This window comes from Chlorocebus sabaeus, chromosome 4 (genome assembly GCF_047675955.1).
Source record: "Chlorocebus sabaeus isolate Y175 chromosome 4, mChlSab1.0.hap1, whole genome shotgun sequence".
In the NCBI taxonomy this organism is placed as follows: Eukaryota; Metazoa; Chordata; class Mammalia; order Primates; family Cercopithecidae; genus Chlorocebus; species Chlorocebus sabaeus.
In genome coordinates this window covers 56,382,782-56,402,787 of record NC_132907.1, presented here as the reverse complement: position 1 = coordinate 56,402,787, position 20,006 = coordinate 56,382,782, and the positions used below count along the sequence as shown (strand labels likewise).

Here is a 20,006-nt window from a genome sequence, read left to right as displayed (position 1 = left end):
ATGATTATATGCCCACAGTATACTTTCATCGTTAGGCTGCATGCTAACCCAGGTACTGCTGACATGAGGAACCTAAGTTAAAGCTCTGGCTCCCAAACTGCACTGACGTATCCCAAGATACCAAAGGAAACTGAAAAGCTATCACAGAATATCTAAGTTTTTGAAGGAAACAAAGCGACATCTGTCCAACATTCTGAAAACCGTTAGTGCAAGGTAGTCCACAGTTTCAATATTTGGTCATGCTACTTTTTTTTATGTGATGTCATATCTTTATCTTTGGTGAAGGGAGGGAGGGACTAGTAATTGCTGGGATAAAACACAAGTACTACCCAAACAAATCAATGTAGAAATGGAAATAAGGGTGCTGGTTTCCAAGATCTGAGAAGCTATGCAGTACTCAATAGGTTCACACATCTCATCAGTAATTAAGGCTTTTTAAGAATGAAAGAAAAATACTACCATAGGCACTCCATATCCCAGGGTTCTGCAACCACAGATTCAACCAAACCTGAATTGAAAATATTCAGAAAACAAAACCAATAAAACAGTACAATAATAAAAAACAGTATAAAAACAGTACCGTATAACTGCTCACATAGCATTAACATTGTATGAAAGATGATTTAAAGCATATGAGAGGATGAGCACAGGTTATATACAAATACCACACCATTTTATATTAGGGACTTGGACATCCAAAGATTTTCACATCTGTGAAGATCTTGGAACGTGCCCCCACAGAGACAGAGGGACAATTATATTTCTCCTTTTAAGTAGATACACATTATTTTTTCAAACTGCTACTAAAGTGTTTGATCATAAATAGTCATTAAATTGTCTGGACCCAGCTATTTCATAAAGAGAACTGTTAGGTAATTCTTTTGACTACAAGCATCATGAAAAGCATTAACAAAACGCGACGGGCACTGTGAACTGTGACAGTCTGGGAACCTGAGTTAGAGGATAGCTCGGCTGCTTAGAGATTCCACTGTATCATGCTTCAATATGCAGTCTGTATGTAGGAGAATAATAATGAAATTTAACATTTGCTACATTATAAAGACAAATCTATCACTGTACATAATGCAGGATATTCATTCCCCAAAATAACTTTTTGTTCTATTATTCAAATAGAATAATCTTGTCAATTTTTTTTTTCTTAATTCCTTGGCATTTCCCAGGAACTTTTAAAAATAGACTGTCTTCCAAAGGTTTTGTTTTTCAGGACCCTCCATGTCAATTTTAGTAATCTCCATTGCAGTGTAGACTTCCCTGTTAATTCAAGAGCTGGTCCATTATGAACCTCAGCACGTCAAAACAAGTTTGAATATATCATTTCCATGCTTAAAATCCTCCAAAGGCTCCCCACTGCTTCAACACACAGTTCTAGTTCCAGTTCCACACTGCCGGAACAGCTTTTAGAGACGGCCATGAACCCCTTCCTCTCCACACCACAGCAGCTCCCCAAACACTCCACATTCCTTTTGGTCTCAAGGCCTCCCCCAAAACCACTGCCTCCATGGAGGGCCCCCTGCAATGTCTCCTATGCTTCTCATTCTTCCATCTTTCAGGACTCACTCTATCATCATACTTTAGAGTAATATCTGACTACTCATATCCCACCTCAACTACACTATAAGAGTGACTGGTATGTAACAGTCTTCAATAAATATAAACATCTATCAAATGAATGAACTTGTTTCTTCCATTTTAACGATGAAGCACTCTATTATTAAACAACCTGAAGAACATTCCTCCAAGAAATCTTTAACATACAGGAAAACATGACGAAAACTTATCTCTAAAAAGAAACAGGAACATCTCCATTTCGCAGTACTTTTAACTAATATCAAGGATTGTCTTTAAAAAAAAAAAAAAAATTATTTTGTTGGGCCATAAATGGCATTTCTTTTCTTGTGTAATTAAAATATCCTTTCATATGTTTATGGTAATTTGCAATGCTTTATTTATAAGTTGTTTATTTTATCTTTTGCCTCTTTTTCTAATTGGGCATTAATCATTTCCTTAATGATTGCTAAGAAAAAAATATTAATATGCATATTAACTATGTTATACACATAGCAAATAGATTTCCCAATCACTTTTACTTTCCAGTGAGTCTTTTGTTTGACTCTGACTAGATCAGATTTCTCTATTTTGTCCTTTGCTGTTTCTAACCATAAAGGTTTTTCTCATGCCAGGACTATGCAAATTGTCCTGATACTGCCTTCAAGTCATTTAAGGTGTTTCACATTTTAAGCTTCAAGCCATATAAAATCAATTTCAGTGTACATTTAAGGACCCACCTTTTCAGTTTTCCTATAAATGTTTACCACTTATCCCAACACCATTTATTAGGTAATCCATTCCTTCCCTCACTGACTTGAGATGCCATTAAAATTCTATTCCTACTTAGCATCCTTGGTGGGACTCCTTAGCCCACTGCTCCTTCTATCCTTCACTTCCTGACTGAACAATATTACCTGTGCTTGTGGCTATAACATCACTCCTATGCTAATCACTTCCAAATCCGTGTTCCCAGGATTGGTCTCTTCCCAGTTACAGACTAACCAGATAATTTCTTGCTTACTTACACAAATCCACTCAAGAAAGGTTCCTTCAGGCATGACAAAATATTCTGATGCTTCACATCCACTTGGATATTTCAGATTCCTCAAAAACTCCAGATGTACTGAATTAAACTCACTTCCCCCTCCAAACCCGCTCTTTTGTGCCCCAGTCTTAGCCCATGGCACCAGCATCTTCTGAGTAATCCTGACTCTTCCTTATTCCTCACACTTCCCACCTGACTTGCCACTTTTACCTAAAACATGCCTTGACTCTTTCTCCATCCTCTCCCTCAAGTCCATTTCTACTGCTCTGGAGGCTCAGGCCCTCCTCAACCTCTGGCATACGTAATTTACAACCATCTGGCAAGGGCCTCATACAATCCATCTTCCATAGTGAGTTGCAAAGCTTTCAATATATCTATATTGAACAACAGCTCAGATATCTGTCCACACTCAAATTCACACGTCTATTCTGCAATCTTCTTCCACCTCTTCTACTCCTTTCCTAGGGGCATCTCTTACCTCTTGGCTCTCAAGCTGACCACTATGTCCAACCAGACACAGTGCTCTGTTTATGCTCCCACTGGACATCAATTTCCCCTTTAGGCATTGATCTTATCATACCAGGTATTACGGAGATCATTCTCTTTCTTCTTTTGCACTGTAAGCTAAGATCAGAGCCTTATCTTTGTAAAATTCGTACATCTAGGAGTGCTTTACATCCACCACACAAGATTTATTTGGTGACTGAAGCAAATCCATTCAAATAGAGTCCTCGGTGAGGACTTAAAATATTTTCATGCCATTCAGTTGTTTGTCTACATTCTGAAGAGTAAGCTGATAAACTTTATGCTTTTGAATGAACCTGTTTGCTATACAAAAATTCATTAATAAAAAGAATACCGGCTCAAACTGAAGTTTTTTTGTTTTTTGTTTTTGCTTTTGGGGTTTTTTTTGGGGGGCAATACATAGAGTAAAACTATCCCTAAAGGCCTTTCTAAATTCTAGGAGGGGGAAAAAGACTAATTACACAATAATTCCATCCAGGTAACATGCTGGTTTTAGCTAACTCTACCATGTAAAATACAATTTATGCAGGTATTTCAGATATTAGGCAATATTTATATACTGTTTATTAAGGAGTAGCCACTTTTCTAAGTTCTTTCAACGCAAAATTGGATTTAATTTTTGTATCAATCCTATAAGGTCAGTATTATTAGTATTATTTCCCTCTTTTTATAGTAAGAAAACTGAGGCACAGGAAGGTCACATAGCTAATAGGGAGCAGAGTAGGACCTGCAGCCAACTCTGATTGCAAATCTCAGCTCCAGGCCATTACACTAAACTGTAAAATGAGCAACTAAGCTAGAGTCAGAGTCCTGGACTCCAGTCCCTATTCTACCACTTAATAGGTGACAGGTAGAGGCTCACAGACAAATGACCTAACATCTCAGGTCTCAGCTCTCAAATTACACAACTAAGACCCAGCACCTGCTTTCCCTACTTTAAGTATCATAAGAAACTTATGGTTGTTTTGTTTTCAGAAAACCTTATTTGTCACCTGCAGGAACAAACTGGTAGATGTACAATGTGACTAGAAATTCCGCTCTACTTCGACCCTGTCCAGTGAATACTGTTGCTGGGGAAACACCACCTGCTCTACCAAGCACTTCCACTAATCACATTGTAACAAAGATCAGACAGCCTATGTTCAGAGAACAAATGGAAAATAACTGCCATCTTACTGTTCTCCCTCCAACTCTAAGTACACTTTTAATTGGTTAAGCTCTCAACTCAGCAGGTGCAAACTCAAACATACTCCAAGAGCCAGCCGGATGAAATGACTGGAGTCATTCACATGACACACGCTGGCGGGCAGCCCCTCGCCAGCTCCTTGTGTCTGTATTATACCACATGGGATGCATGGCCAGTACAGCCACAGATCTTCCAGTTTTTCCAAAAGAGCAGGAAATCCAGGTTGTTGCTTTTTGAGTTTTTTTTTATTATTATTATTATTAGTATTATTATGAAATCCCCTTATTTTTAAATGCTGGCAATTAATTCCAATTAAAAAAAAAAAAAACACTATGTGGGCCAAACAAAATACATTTGCAAGCCAAATATAGTTCTTAGGGAGCCAGTTAACCTGTCACAAAATGTATTGGCATTAAAAATTTATTGTCTTGCTGCTGAAATAATCTTAAAATATAAACTGTTTTAAGACCGAGATTTCAATGCACAGAAGTTGACCAAAATGTGCCTGAATGTTTTCTTAACATTCTTTAGGGTCAGAATCTGAAGCTCTCCACTCCAAAATAATTCAAAGTTTTTTTCTTTATGACATTATTTAACCCCAGATATCAAAATCCTAAGCATCATCTTAGATTATGCTTCTCAAAACAACAACAACTAAAATAAACCCTTTAGCTCTGGCTTCAGACCATGGTCTACAACATCTTCTAAGCAGGTGAAGCATCTTCTATGTAAGAGTGGAATGGAGTATGAAAAACATAACAGCACCTAAAATAATTGATATTTGGCAAAGCTATTTCAGAAAGGGTCATTCTTGTTAAGAAATAAAATCCTACAGACCAGAGGCCTGTGAGCTTGATCACTGATCCCGGATAAGAAGATCAACAGTATTAAGAAAGGAATCCTAGAAGACCTCAGACCCATGCATGTCAGCCCATCCTTAGCCTTGACTTGATACGCTGTTGTATTGGGAAAAGCAAGGATCAGAAACAACAAAATGTATCTCTGTTTGAACAAAATCTTTTCTAATACGTGAAAGATGAGTATTAGCAAGGTAAAGAAATTCAAGCTGTGTAAACAGAGTGAAGAGGCTGCTTTGACCACATGATCAGCCTTACTCGGAGTGCTAATTCATAGGATGATGTCAACCTGAACAAAAGTGATATAGACAGATATCAAAGAGTTCTGCTTTTCTTGGTATTTTCATTAATGAGTTGGATGCAGATATACGAATCATATCTAACTTATCTGTGGAACAACGTATCTCGTGTTCTCAGAGCATAATGCATATGCTTACATTACTACATATAATATTATATGGCAATGATTTCTAAAACCATCTTTCTCACGATACTAGATACCACCCTGGACAATGTAGAGAAATGGGCAAAACAGCAAATATACAGGGTGTAATAGTAGGATTCTAATAAATCAATCCAATAAAATAAATTTAGCAGGGACGTCAGGGTCCAAAATGAAATGATAACATTGATAACAATAACACCTAGAAAATGAACAAATACAGATAGGAGGAGATATGATTTAGTAGCAACACATGGGAAAACCACAAAAAAATGGTTAATAAGCTGGGCCAATATTGTAAGATGGCCATAAAAATACCAAAAAGGACTACCTTTTTGTCTCCTCACTTTATCAGATGCATAATGTTGAAAATCCTGTCCTCCAGTGGTATTAAAATTGGAGGATTCATTTTTGTTTGAAAAATAAGTAGATAATCTAATATCAAATTATTAACATGAAACAAAAATTATGATTGTTGGTTTCATTACTGCCCAAGTCATCATAAATTCTTGCTCAATATAAATCTTACTCTAGGCAATCCCATCTCACCATAAGTGCCAGCTACTACCTATTTCATAGAAGTACCCACATGTGGGTACTTTGAACCATATACATAAAACAAGCAAAATTTTAAAACCCTTGAATTATCTGTCAATATTGCAAAATAGAATGTTTAAAAAAATCAAAATTAAGAAGCTCTGGAAATACTCATTCCACATCTCACAGTGCAACAATCAACTCCAGGTAAGAGCAGTCACTCCTTCCTAAGAACATGTGTTCTAGAGTTTTTCATAGTTCTCACCTTTCCTTATAGGTCCTCAAAACTGAGACAAGTTTCAGTTGCCATTTACCATCTAGATTATCACTGTTGTCTATCTCGCAGTAGTGTTAAAAAGAAAGTGACATATTTCTGATTGTCTCTGTATCAAAAGCATAAAGACAAATGGCAGGTCAGGCCTACTTCTGCCATTTATGTAACGTCCCCTGTCCCTGTAAGCATTTGAGTTTCTGATTCCAGCAATGCAGCTTGCGGAAAGAACTGAGTACAGCACTCACAGCTTTGACTATTTGTGAGTTGAAAAAGTTTCAAAACAGTCATCTGTAATTTTACTGAAGCTGGCCTTCAGGAAAGGATGAGTTGGCAAAGTCCTAAGTCTAGCCCGTGGCCCAATGTCTATATGTCAACACAGTTTGGTTGCTCTCCAGTCACCATTACATATTCAGTGCAGCTCATACAGTGTTTCTTTGTGAAAAGTAAATCCCTGACCCCCCCAAAAGAAAGCTAACTGCCAGTTCCAGTGGGGGCAAGGGGAGTGAAGTCCACATAAGGCAATGGTATGGGGTAGAACAATGTGAGATAGATAGAAGTAATACGTATCTATATGTACAACTTGTCACCTGCAAGTCTTGTCACCTTCAGATATATGTTCAACTTGTCACCTGCAAGTCTCATAGGTACCTTAAACTATGTCCAAAAATGATTCTTGATTCATAACTCTCCTAAATTTGTTCTTCCCCTAACCTACACCCTCTCAAAATATGGCTAATTTATTCAAGCAAAAAAAGAAGTAAAATGGTGACTTTGCTGTCGGTTAAAATCAGTGATGTAACTTATCCTACTATGAATTGTACACAGGAACATGAAAACATGACTCAAGAAATTTTCCTTCTTTTATTTGGCTGTATGAGGAAAACCAAATGCAAGCTCAGTATTTGTCATAAAGGTTCCAAGACATATCTTTCATGACTATTGACGGTCTACTTGTTACAAAATATTTACAACAGTTGCCAACTTAAAAAAATTGTCCCTACATAAAACTAATTACAAACTAACGTAGTTTTACACACTGTCAAATGGAAACATTATTTTAAAATATAGTCATGTGTGCTTAATGACAAGGATACAGTTCTGAGATTTGTGTTAGGCAATTTTGTTGTGCAAACATCATAGAGTGTACTTACACAAACCTACATGGTATAGTCTACTAGACACCTACGCTATATGGTATAATAGCCTATTGCTCCTAAGGCTATAAATCTGTGCAGCATGTTACTGTACTCAATACTGAAGGCAGCTGTAACAGAACGGAAGTATTTGGGTATCCAAACATAAAAAAGGTACAGTAAAAATACAGTATCATAATCTAATGAGACGACCATCATATATATGGTCTGTTATTGACCTAAACATCATTATATGGTACACGACTGTAAATGCTTTACTGCCACTCTCTCTCAGTAAGATCATGCGCTGGAATTTCTCAAGTGGGATAGCCATAAATTCCATGCATCCTAGATTTTTTAGGAGGAGCTCATTCTCAATAATTTTACAAAAGATAATCTCAAAAAGGCATGAGGTCATACTTAAGATAATGAAAGATTACCCTTCACAGAAGATATACAGTAGCAATTTTAAGCCTATTAACCTAGGATATTCTCACACTTGTATAACATAAGTCATCACTAAATCATTCATGAATGTCAACAAAGTGAAATAACAGTATGTTCCTCATATACAGTAGTTCGTTGAATATGCAGGAGGCAACATTTGTGTTCAGTAAAATGTAATATCACAACAAAATTCCTTTTAAAATCAGAAGGGAGGAAATGAGGACTACTTGATACTTAACTGTAGTAACCATCTATTTATTGAGTGGGCCTCCTGGCTTTGAACCACACTGGTCACTTCCATATGTCATTCACAGGGCAGAGACATGTCTGTCCAGGACGCCGCTGCAAATCTGATGTCTACCTAGTGCCTGTCAAAGAAAAGGCACTCAACAGTGACTTTAATGACTCACATCCCACTCTAACTCCTCTATAAAAGGAAAGAAAGATCAGACCCTGACCTTCAAAAATGTATACAGGACTATTCAAGACAACAACAGAAGAAGAAAAATGCCTTCAATTCAAAATAAAACGTATTGGCAATGGAAAGCATTTCAGTTTTAAGGCAAATAAAACTCAACAAAATATTTCTCAATGACCAGAAGCAACAAAATAGTTTGTCAGAATGCCCTGAAATGCTTTCCATGACAGTTTGATAAAACTTACATAACACAATTATTCTGCTTGGAAATTCTGTATTACTAAGAATAGAATACTGGCTTTAATCACCATATCAGATCAGTGAGATCAAGGTAACATTTATTAAATATTACATGTGGGCACTATGAGCTGGATATTATTATCCCCATTTCACAGATAAGGAAATACAAAACTTGCCCAAGTTCACATAACCAGTAGTAGTAAATGGGAAACGGGATCTGATCCAAGACGCTCTACCACATGGCATGCTTTATCACATGGCATGCTTTATGTGTGGGAAATTCAGGAAAGTAAAAAGAGTAACAGTCAACTGTAATTTCAACACACGAAACACAGTATCACCTAACATTCGGCCTATAGTCTTCCTGGCATTTTCCCACATAATATGTAGAACATTGTACACACACACACATATACATGCATGCACACACACACACTCCATAAGCAAAAACAAGGATCAACCTACCCATACTGTTTTACAATCTGCTTTTTCAGTTTACAAATATTGAGTATCTTTCCACATCTATAAATATTCCTCTACATCACTGTTAAAGAAAGGGTATTCTATCACATGTATGTACCACAGCTCATTTAATCAGTCCCCCTATTATTGAGCACTTAAGGTGTTTCTAGTTAATAACTATTATAAACAAACTTACAGTCTGGGCACGGTGGCTCACGCCTGTAATCTTAGCACTTTGGGAGGCCGAGGCAGGCGAATCATGAGGTCAGGAGATCAAGACCATCCTGGTTAACAAAGTGAAACCCCATCTCTACTAAAAATACAAAAAATTAGCCAGGCGTGGTGGCAGGTGCCTGCAGTCCCAGCTACTTGGGAGGCTGAGACAGGAGAATGGCGCGAACCCTGAACCCAGGAGGCGGAGCTTGCAGTGAGCCGAGATGGCACCACTGCACTCCTGCCTGTACGACAGAGCGAGACTCCGTCTAAAAAAAAAATTACAAAAATCATTTTTGCAAATTAGAGGAGGGTTTTTTTTTTTCATGTATATTTTTGTGGAGGTCACTAGAATCTGGAAGTGAGTTTCTTCCAAACTTCAGAGGACCTCCCTCCAGATTTTGGTACACCCTAGTAAGTAAGCTTCTTAAGAATCACTGCGAGGAGAAAGGTATTGACAGGAGTATGGTGCACACATGCACTATAACCACTGCTAAAGACTGGTCTCTGTATACATGCTTTATTGTTTCTCCTTCGTTCAGATTCCTAGCAGTGAACATGCCTGACTAAGGGATGGGGCACATTTTTGAGGCTTCTGATGAGTAATACAAAATTGCCCTCCTGTAAAATTATAACAATTGAAACACCCACCAACAGCATTTGAAAGTGACAATTTCCAAAACCCTCCAGTTGACCAGATTTGTTTTTAAACAATCATATCCCCATAGGGCCATAAATTTTTTTTTTTTTTTTTTTTTTTTGAGACAGAGTCTTGCTCTGTCATCCAGGCTGGAGTGCAGTGGCGGGATCTCAGCTCACTGCAAGCTCCGCCTCCCGGGTTTACGCCATTCTCCTGCCTCAGCCTCCCAAGTAGTTGGGACTACAGGCGCCCGCCACCTCGCCCGGTTAGTTTTTTTGTATTTTTTTTTTTTTTTTAGTAGAGACGGGGTTTCACCGTGTTAGCCAGGACGGTCTCGATCTCCCGACCTCGTGATCCGCCCGTCTCGGCCTCCCAAAGTGCTAGGATTACAGGCTTGAGCCACTGTGCCCGGCCATAAATTTTTAAAATAGCTGAGCTATTGATAAAGCACATCTGGAAAAAAAAAAAAAAAAAAAAAAAAAAAAAAAAAAAACAAAACAGGGAAAAATTCAAACAATAAATGCTAGATTTAAAAGCATCTGTTTTCAAATACAAAATATAAAACTTAATGATACCAGATACCAGTAGGCTGAACTTAACAGAATGACTTCAGAAAATCCAGTGATAAGAGATTTTAAAAGGTACCAAGCTAAGATGTAAAACATCGCACCTTTGTTTGCCTGTCTGGCTTAAGAGTTTGGGTTTTAATAGCAACATGTTCTATTTTTCTAACAAGAAACTCATAAAATGGTATATTCTTTCAGATTGTGTAAGTACTGTCTTATAGCTAACATGGCAATCTGAAGTTCTTAAAATTCCTTTAGATAATCACTTATTCAACAAACATGTGAATGTCTACTATAGACTAGACACTGTTCTAATGCTAGGGACACGGTAGTAAATCTCACAAAAGTTCCTGCCCTTGAGGAGCTGCTGGTTCTAGAGAGGAGTTCAGAACCCTGCAGTTAAGAGTCCAAAAATCATGGTTATACTGCCAATCAGGACTCCTGGATTATTTGGCAAATTATAACAACACCTCTGGGTCTAGTTTCTTTATCTTAAGAAGCTGACCAGATGGATCTGAAGGGCCTTCCAATTTTCCATCAAGTTATCTACTTCACTTGATTCTTGTTTGAGTGTTTAATTTTCTATTATTCATGAGAGCTTTACATTTTAAGCTCTATATAGTTTTTCCACAAAATCAGATTCTCCCAAAAGAACAATTTTACATTTACAGTAAAATTGTGGTGATCCAGGCAACTTCAAGGAATAAGTGTAGGATGAAGTTCCAGTTAGAAGAAAATGTATGCTCCTAACTTTAACTGTTTCTATGGAGATGTTTCTGCAATGGTCTTGCCTCTTTCACCTTTGTACTGCACTATAAACACTAAGGCAAGAAGCATGGCATGACTGTGGGTCTCCAAGCCTGTTGCATGGAAACAGCTGGCATCCTGTCCCCACGCAGCAGGCGCCTTAGTGCTTACCGTGGCACTTGGGTGTCCTCAGGGGCTGCAGCCTAAAGTCCTGCTGGTGATTTGCACCTCTCTCCCACTCACCTTACCTCCAACTCAACAGGTACAACAATTCTGCCTGAAATCTACATCTCACTGCCCCATTAGCATTTCTGTCACCTCTTGTTATTTTCCACCAGATGTTCCTGCTACCACAATTCAACAGTCTTCAGATTCAGGGCGTCTTTGGAGAAGCCTACTTTGGGGAGAAGTTAGAAAAGGTATTGCAAGAGGCCTCAGTATTCCAAGGCAGTCTCTGGAAGAGCACCACACATACACTTTAGGTAGTGATATCACCGCCTTGTGGCCTCTAAGGATACTGCCGCTTAGTAATATAGATACATATTCCCCACTCTAGGCATATACAATGATTCCAATTCTTTCTCTGTATCTTCCTTATAAACCAGAAGAATGATTGGAAGCCAAGATTTTCACCTCTGTGCAAAAGTATAGAAAAAAATACACCTACCAGAAGTTTTTCCTCAACTTCCAACATGAAAGCGTAGAACAGTATCTCCCAAACACAAGCTTTGCTCACCTGAGCAGTAACAGCAGCAACATCCTATAAGAATGCATGTGTTGTCATTTTAGACAACGTAAGACAAATTTGCAATTTCCATTATTTCACAAAAGGAAAGGTAAAGGAATTGGTAAAAACACTTTAACTCAGGCATCTAAGCCTCTAAATTTACCCCAAATGGTAGGTGTTTCTACTCTTTTACTGAAGAACTTTTGCTATATCAGGACAAAAGGACATAGGCCTCTTTACTGAAGAGTAAGGATCTAAAGAGCCCTCCTTTACAGATAATTTACACAGAACTTAAGAGAAAGAGTTGGAAATAAAATTGTCATAAGTAGGAACAGCTTATTATGCTAAGGTATTAATCGCTTAAGATAGGAAACAAAAAAGTTGAAAACCATCATTCTGGAAGACCACAACACTTCTAATATGGAACAGGAGTCCAAAAGACACAGTCAAGAGAAAGATGTAGATTCTTATTAGACATCTATAACAACTGCTTGGCATAAAACTCATTTCCCAAGTTTTCAATTATTATTTAGAATGACAGATTAGAAGTTGCGAAAAGGAAATGCCACAAATTATTGATATTCCCCATAGGGCAGGCACACATTCCTCCTGTGAGAATAAAAGTACCTACATATATTTTATCTACTCATTAGTCTGTCATCTGGCCCAAAGAATTAAAACATTCAATACACACACACACACACACACACACACACACACACAAAAGGCATCTTTGAAATCTTACACTTATACAAATGGCTATTACACGGAAATAAAAGATAAAAATACTCATCTTTCTGAAAATCTCTCATAAATCACTATAATTTTACTGAAAAGGGTTTGTTTTTAAGGTTTTACACTTGAATTTCATGGAAGAGCAGTCAAGTGTAATCGACTTAAAGCAATACTCCGACTAAAGTGATAATTTGAAAGAAAAATGATAACAGTATAACCAATTGCCTATGTCAAAGGCCAGAGCCAAGCTGGAAAACTAAAAGACTCCCAAATCTAAGTATTTTGACCAAAAGCAGGTAAGATTATTTTGTAAATTCTCTAAGTATTCATTTACTCAGTAACTATTCATAGCCCACTATGTGATGAAGGTGGTTCCTGGTGCTGCAAATGCAATCGGTAACAAGCAGATGTGTTGCTAGCCCCCTGGAGCTTCCAGCCTATAGAGGAACTTCACCACTTACATCTTTCCCATTTCTGTAAACATTTCTTGACATATGCAACACATATGGGCATCAACCCCAGCCCACTCCTCTCCTGCCTGCAGCTCTCTCCTTTCCTTTCACCAACACCAGCCACAGAGGCGGTCCTCTGTCTCTCAAGTATGCAAGGCTCAGTCCTGCTCCAAGGCTTTTTGCACTTGCCCTTCCCTCTGCCTGAGCCACTCTTCTCTCAGATCTCCAAAATCATAGGCTTCTTCCCCTTCATTCAACTCTCAGCTCAGACTCCTCCAACCCAGAGAGGCTTCTCAGGTCACTTGAAGTAAAACAGCAGCCCACATCCTGTCCTCTTCTACCATGCAACACTGCTTTATTTCTTTCGCAGCACTTAGCACTATCTAGTCACTATCACTTATTGCATCTTTGCTTTTTATCCATCTCCTTCACTGAGATTATAGCAGGGTCTGTCTGTCCTGTGCAGTGCCATAATTTAGTCCCTGGAAAGTTGTCTGGAATATTAACAGATGCCCAATAAATACCTATTTAAGAACAAATATACACAAGGTTAGCAGTTTTGTATCACAAAAGGTACCAAATAAAAGGCAAGGGAATGCCTTAAATTCTAAGGGGTGTTTGCACCATTTAAACTATATATATATATAAACTATATATATATATAGTTTAAATGTTTTAAAAGATTATCATAGCTTACACTAGTCCTAAAAAATAGCCCTCAAAAATAAGCATAATGAAAATACTAAAGTTCAACATTGGCTAATGTTCAAGCTTTATAATGTATCAGGCTCAATTCCTAATATTAGCATTACTTTTATAATTTATTCTTTTTCAAAAGCATGCTGACAAGAGACCCCAATTTTTTCATTTTAAAGAAAAGCAAGAGCTAAATATTTTTTAAAAGCATCCATCCCCTTAAAAGTTGTTATTAATCCTATCATAAACTATAAAATTTGTAACCATATTATACTAACATTAAAATATAAGATACTGGTGATAATCTACAGAAGGCAGTGATTTGAGTGCCTAATGCCAACCAAATTTTATGAAACATAAACTACCCTCATCTTCAGTTTAATCAAAGGTACAAGCTGCCTCTCTATGTTCAAAAATATTTAAACACTTAAGAATTTTTCCTACAGATTATTCTTTAAAATGTGTATCTGTTCCTTCTTTTCTTTTGTTGAAACAAAGAGCCAAGTTGTTACCCAAGGAATAATGACTTTAGTTACTAATCATCATGGCTCCCACTTCATAGCAAAGATGCCAAAGACTCTTATGGATTACTGTGAAGTTATATAGAAGCAAACAATGCACGCTGGGGAGAAGGCACATTTATTTCCTGAAAGGTGATATAAAGAAACAAATGACTACTCCCTTTAGGCCTTTGGGAATAACCAATTCCACTTAAAAACCTCAAAAACTAATGCTTTACAATTTCATAGCAAATTATTAGAAACAACCTACGTATATCACAATAAAGAGGCTAAATAAATTATGGTCCATCCCTAATGGAGTACTCAGCAGCTGTTAGAGAATGAGGCAGGCTCTCTCAGATATCAATGGAGATTGCCATGATTTAGTACTCTGGGAAGGGAAGAGGGACAGGGGGAGCTGGTGCAGAGTATACAATGGGTCCTCATCTTTGGGAATACAAACAAAAAGAACACTTACAAAATGTTTACACATACGAAATGAGCATAAGCTATCTCTGGAAAGACATACACAAGGAGCCAGTAGCTGTGGAACATGATGAGAGAGAGGTATACTTTCTAGTCTGTATCTTTTATATCTATTGAATCTTCTCCTTTGTGAATAGATTACCTGCTGTACAATTAACATAAGAATAATGCATACTATTACCAACATATTTGTCAAAGATGATCATTCAGAAGCAAATTTTTCAAAAATCACAAAAGTTTTGCTCCTTCAACAGCAGAGTCCCTGATTCTCATTCCCCAGAAGAGAATTCAAGTCTCCAATAATCAGAGGCTTGCTAGTGATCTCACCTATTACAAAGCAAAGAAGTCTCAATTCAATTCTTGGAGAGGAAATAGCTGCTCAGACCAACTTGAGAACACATCATATATTTAAATTGAGCTTGCAACTGACTCCCTAATGAAGTTTCCAAATGAACAGTTGCACACGACTATAAGGCAGAAAGTCAACGTAAAAGACAAGTAAAAGAACGGTCTCATGTTTTTAAAAACACATTATACTTAGGCTTCCTTTTCTCTGCCAGGCTTAGACAAGAAACCCTCTGGTAATAGTGAAATGTAATTTCAGATCTGTGGCAAAATAATCATGTAAGGGGAAGGGCAAGTAGCATCTGCGCTGAAAAAACTCCTTGGTTTATCCACTTGTGAAAAGGAAAGGTTTGCTTTAAATTTAATTTCTATACCATTTCTGGACCCCTGCCTAAATGACACTATATCACATTAATCTTACTTCAAGCAAATAACTTTTTAAAATTAAAAACTAATCTGAAACTGAACACGAATCGGAAGGCAAACTTCAAACTGAAACTTTTCTGTTGAAAGAATGTATCTTTTAAAGACACATAAAAAGAAATGCAAAGAACCGATTTCCATATAAATGCCATTCAATAACAGTGCAGGTTTTAACAATATTTGACTGCACTAAACACATTCAAAAAGGAACACAAAGATACCCAACTGCAAATAAAAGACCTCATATGTTTTTGGTGGCGGAAGGGGTGGGGGGGGCAAAATCACATTAATTCAGATAATCATGTAAATTCAGAACACGTGATGTGCAGTTTTGCGTTGCTCAGAACTCCTGAATCCAGCTTTGTGCTTTTACACAACATAACAGAAATGGCATCTTTCACAAAGCCTAACTTTGACCTCCAACACTTTAACTTTGGCTTTAACCAGTATACCACCTTCGGAAGTAAGCACATAAAAATACAGGTAAGTCAAATGCACTACGGATACAGAAAGGACGAGGAACAGGTTTAAAGTGGGTTGAAGCACAGGGACACGAAATCACCTGGCAGGTCAGCTCTCCAAAAGAAAAACATTTCAAGCTCCCTCCCATCCCCCAGGTAACCTCTGGCCTCACAACTCACTGCCGCGCGTGGGGCAGAAGTTCTGGGTGCTAGAGTCCGCGCCCCCCGGGACAAGAGGGTGACCCAAGGGCGCGCGGAGAGCCGCGGGACCTGGAGCGGCGCTCTCCGGGGTCACTCCCCTAGGACGCTCCGCAGAGCCGGGAGCGCTGCCCCACCCCGCCCGGGCCGCCCCTGGGGACCCCGCTCGGGGCTCCGCGGCTCTCCTGCCCCGCGCCGCGCCCACCCACCCCCGGCACTCACGGTACACTCCCGCGCCGCTATCTTGCCATCCCCGGCCGCCGGCTCTGTCGCCTCGGCCGCCGCCCTGGGGCTGCCCAGAGTCCACAGCCGCCCGGGGGCAGGAGCCGCCAAGGAGGGGGCCGGGCACAACCCGCCGCCGCCGTCTCGCCTCCCCAGTGCCAGCGAGAGGCTGCTCTAGGCGGCCACGGGCGAAGGGCGGCCCGCTGCGCTCTGCGAACCCCGCGGGCCGCCGCCGCCGCCGCCTCCAGAGGCGCCCAGAGGCAACACTAACGGCCACCGCCACGGCCGAGTCGCTCCAGCCGGGACTGCGGCGCGCGGGGGCGGCGCCTGCACGCCGCCCGGCTGGGGGCGCAGCGGGCCCGGCCCCGCCCCTGACCCGCCCCTGCCCCCGGCCCCGGCCCCGCCCTAACCCGCGCGCCCCCGCCGATCCCCGACCGCGCGCCCGCGCGCCCGCGGGGCTGCTCCAGGCAGTCGGAGGAACGCGACCGCGCGACGGGCCCCGGACGCCGAGGGTGGTGCTTCCTCCGAGCCTCCGGTGGTGAGGCTGCTCACAGAAGGTCATGGAAGCGCAGGGGAGAGCGAGGCGGCTGAGCCCAGGCAAATCCTCGCGAAAGGCCCAGTGCGCGACGGCCCTGCGGGGAGAACCGCGACTCCCCGAATGCTGCCTCTGCAAACAGTGCCTTGAGGAGAGGAAAGCGCGGGACGGTGTTTTCGCCGCCTCTGTTACCACTGCACACACGAAAACCAGCTTCTGGGAGAGGGGGATGATTGTTGAGACTTTGCGAATTACCTAAACAGCCCAGGGCCGAGGCGCCGCCGCTGGCGTTACCGCCCTCCTGCTGGGTGCGGGACTCCCCTGCCCGAGAGGGCCCGCGGGCGCGCCGAGAATATCCTGGAGCCATCTAGTCTTGCCTCCGAGGCGGGGTGGGCTTATTTGTGCGGAGCAGAAACGGATCCCTTAATGGGGTGAGATTTTTCCTCCGTACATTGTTCTCATTTCCGCAGTTTCACTTGGCCTCGGTTTTCTTCCAGAGTAATGACCAAATGAAATTAGCTGGAGAGCGTTTGATGGCGCAGGATCACGGTCTGAAGATGTTTACGCTGTATGCCGGACGCGTTTGATGGTGTTCTCTTCGGCACAATTAATTTTGCAAAGTTAAGAAATGTGCCAGATAGAGCCCCTGGCACGCAGTCAGGACTACAGACACACCTTGAGTAGGAAACTGGCTTGTTTGTTTCATCTGTGATTTATGTGATGCACCAGCACCAAGGCCAACGTGCTTTTTAAAGACCTTTGGATGAAATTCCAAAGCAATTTATAAATTGGCAAAATGAAGCTTGTTTTGTAAAATAACTCTTCCCCGTTGATCATGTAATTAAGTGGGCAACAAAACACCTGAAAGTACGTTTATTGAAAAGTAGACTCCCAAAACAAAAATATGTATTTCACAGCTAGATACGGTCGCTATTAGTGTCCTAATCGCCAACTCCATCCATGTGTGTATTTTGAACACTAAAAACGCCTCCTGTTTACCCCTAAGACCTTGTTTGGATAACATTTTTCTATTATAGGTACTTGAAACTAACCTCATTTAAGATGTTTACCCTTTTACTTGAGTCCTTGATGGTTTGGGAAATTTATCCTTATTCATATTGCACAATCCTGTCACTGTCTTTTCCATTAGGCACAGTGCCTAAGGTCCACAATATTTTTGGAGGCCCACACAAAAAAAATTTCAAATCAGAAGGAAAAATATTTAGGTTTAAGAAAGTATTTTAATATAAATTAATATATTTGTTTTTGTACTAATACAATCTTAAATATATATATATATTTAGTAGTGTAGTGTCCCTCTTAACTTAGATATGTGAGTATCACTCAGATAAGTACCCTTAAGACAAATTCTTCCCAGAGACTGGGTCAGGAAAGGCTTTCTCCTGATGAAACTGTAGTTTCATAAATATATATATATATATATTTAATGGAGTAAGGGGCTCAACGAAGGCAAAAAAGCCTAGGGCCCAAGAAAAACATGATGTGGCCCTGTTGCCTGGGGTTGAAAAATCCCATTCCATAAGAAGAATTTAGTTTTAAGCATATTACATAAGGCCGGGCGCGGTGGCTCACGCCTGTAATCCCAGCACTTTGGGGGGCCGAGGCGGGAGGATCACTAGGTCAGAAGATCGAGACCATCCTGGCTACAAAGGTGAAACCCCGTCTCTACTGAAAATATAAAAAATTAGCCGGGTGTAGTGGCGGATGCCTGTAGTCCCAGCTACTCGGGAGGCTGAGGCTGGAGAATAGCATGAACCCAGGAGGCGGAGCTTGCAGTGAGCCGACAGCGTGCCACTGCACTCCAGCCTGGGCCACAGAGCGAGACTCCGTCTCAAAAAAAAAAAAAGAAAAAAGCATATTACATAAAATGCTCGTTTCTGTGGCCTTGCTGTAATAGATAGATGGAGATTTGGAGTAGTGATAATGGCTAACATCCACCTGGTACACCATGTGTCCATTACTTCTTAATCCTCATAGCACACCTGTGAAATCGGTACTATTCTCATACTTGGGGGGTGATGCAGGTTTTGTGGGGCCTGCAATTTATGCAATTTGGGTGGTCCTCTTAAAAGCAAATACTGTGTATTAGTCCATTCTCACACTGCTATAAAGAACTGCCCGAGACTGGGTAATTTATAAAGGAAAGAAGCTTAATTGACTCACAGTTCCACATGGCTAGGGAGACCTCAGGAAACTTAACAATCATGGTGGAAGGAGAAGCAAGTACCTTTTTCACAAGGAAGCAGGAAAGAATTGTGAGCGGAGGAACTTGCCAAACACAAAACCATCAGATCTCGTGAGAATTCACTTACTATCATGAGAACAACATAGGAAAACTGTCCCCATAATCCAATCACTTCTCTCCCCAACACGTGGGGATTACAATTCAAGATGAGGTTTGGGTAGGAACACAAAACCTGACTGTATCACACAGCATGTCCAGGTTGCCCCAGCACCACCCAGTAGAAGGGAAAATGACAGCGGGAAAGTCCAAGCGGAAAGAAACCTCAGTTTCAGCTAATTGTGGTGACAAGATATTGCTTTTGGAAATTGTACATAAACACATGACCAGGTGAATGTATCGCCAAGGCTCCTGCCAAGGCCTGAGATGGAGGCCTAGAGAAGACTCCCGAAAGTTTATGCTGTGTGAGCTTCACAGAAGACCTACCTTCCATGTATACCCATTTTATAGGTAAGAAATTTAGGAATTTGCCGCAGCTTCTAAGGAACACCACATTCCTTACACCACGCTGAGGTATAATTTGAAGAGTTGCAGTATACGCACTGTTTCATGAGAAAAAACAGAGTTTATATTTCTGTAACAAAGCAAGAGCTTTAAACATATGTTAGCAATATTTGACCAGGCCATAACCCAGCTTGGGGCACCTGACTGCTGTCTGTGCT

The 20,006-nt window shown here is 40.3% G+C and overlaps 1 protein-coding gene across 5 annotated transcripts in view; it reads right to left on the bottom strand.

Annotated features, from left to right (window-relative positions):
* The window catches only part of LIFR (LIF receptor subunit alpha), a 77,022-nt gene extending 59,353 nt beyond the window's left edge, over positions 1-17,669 (bottom strand). For 3 of the 5 annotated variants that reach the window (XM_007961437.3, XM_073014788.1, XM_007961439.3), the window contains exon 1: positions 16,547-16,858. The gene's annotated coding sequence lies outside the window, so the exon portion shown is untranslated. Of the gene's footprint in view, positions 1-16,546; positions 16,859-17,336 lie in introns of those variants that run through there. The other 2 variants (XM_073014787.1, XM_073014789.1) reach the window with 1 other exon arrangement.
* Positions 17,670-20,006: the final 2,337 nt, after the last annotated feature.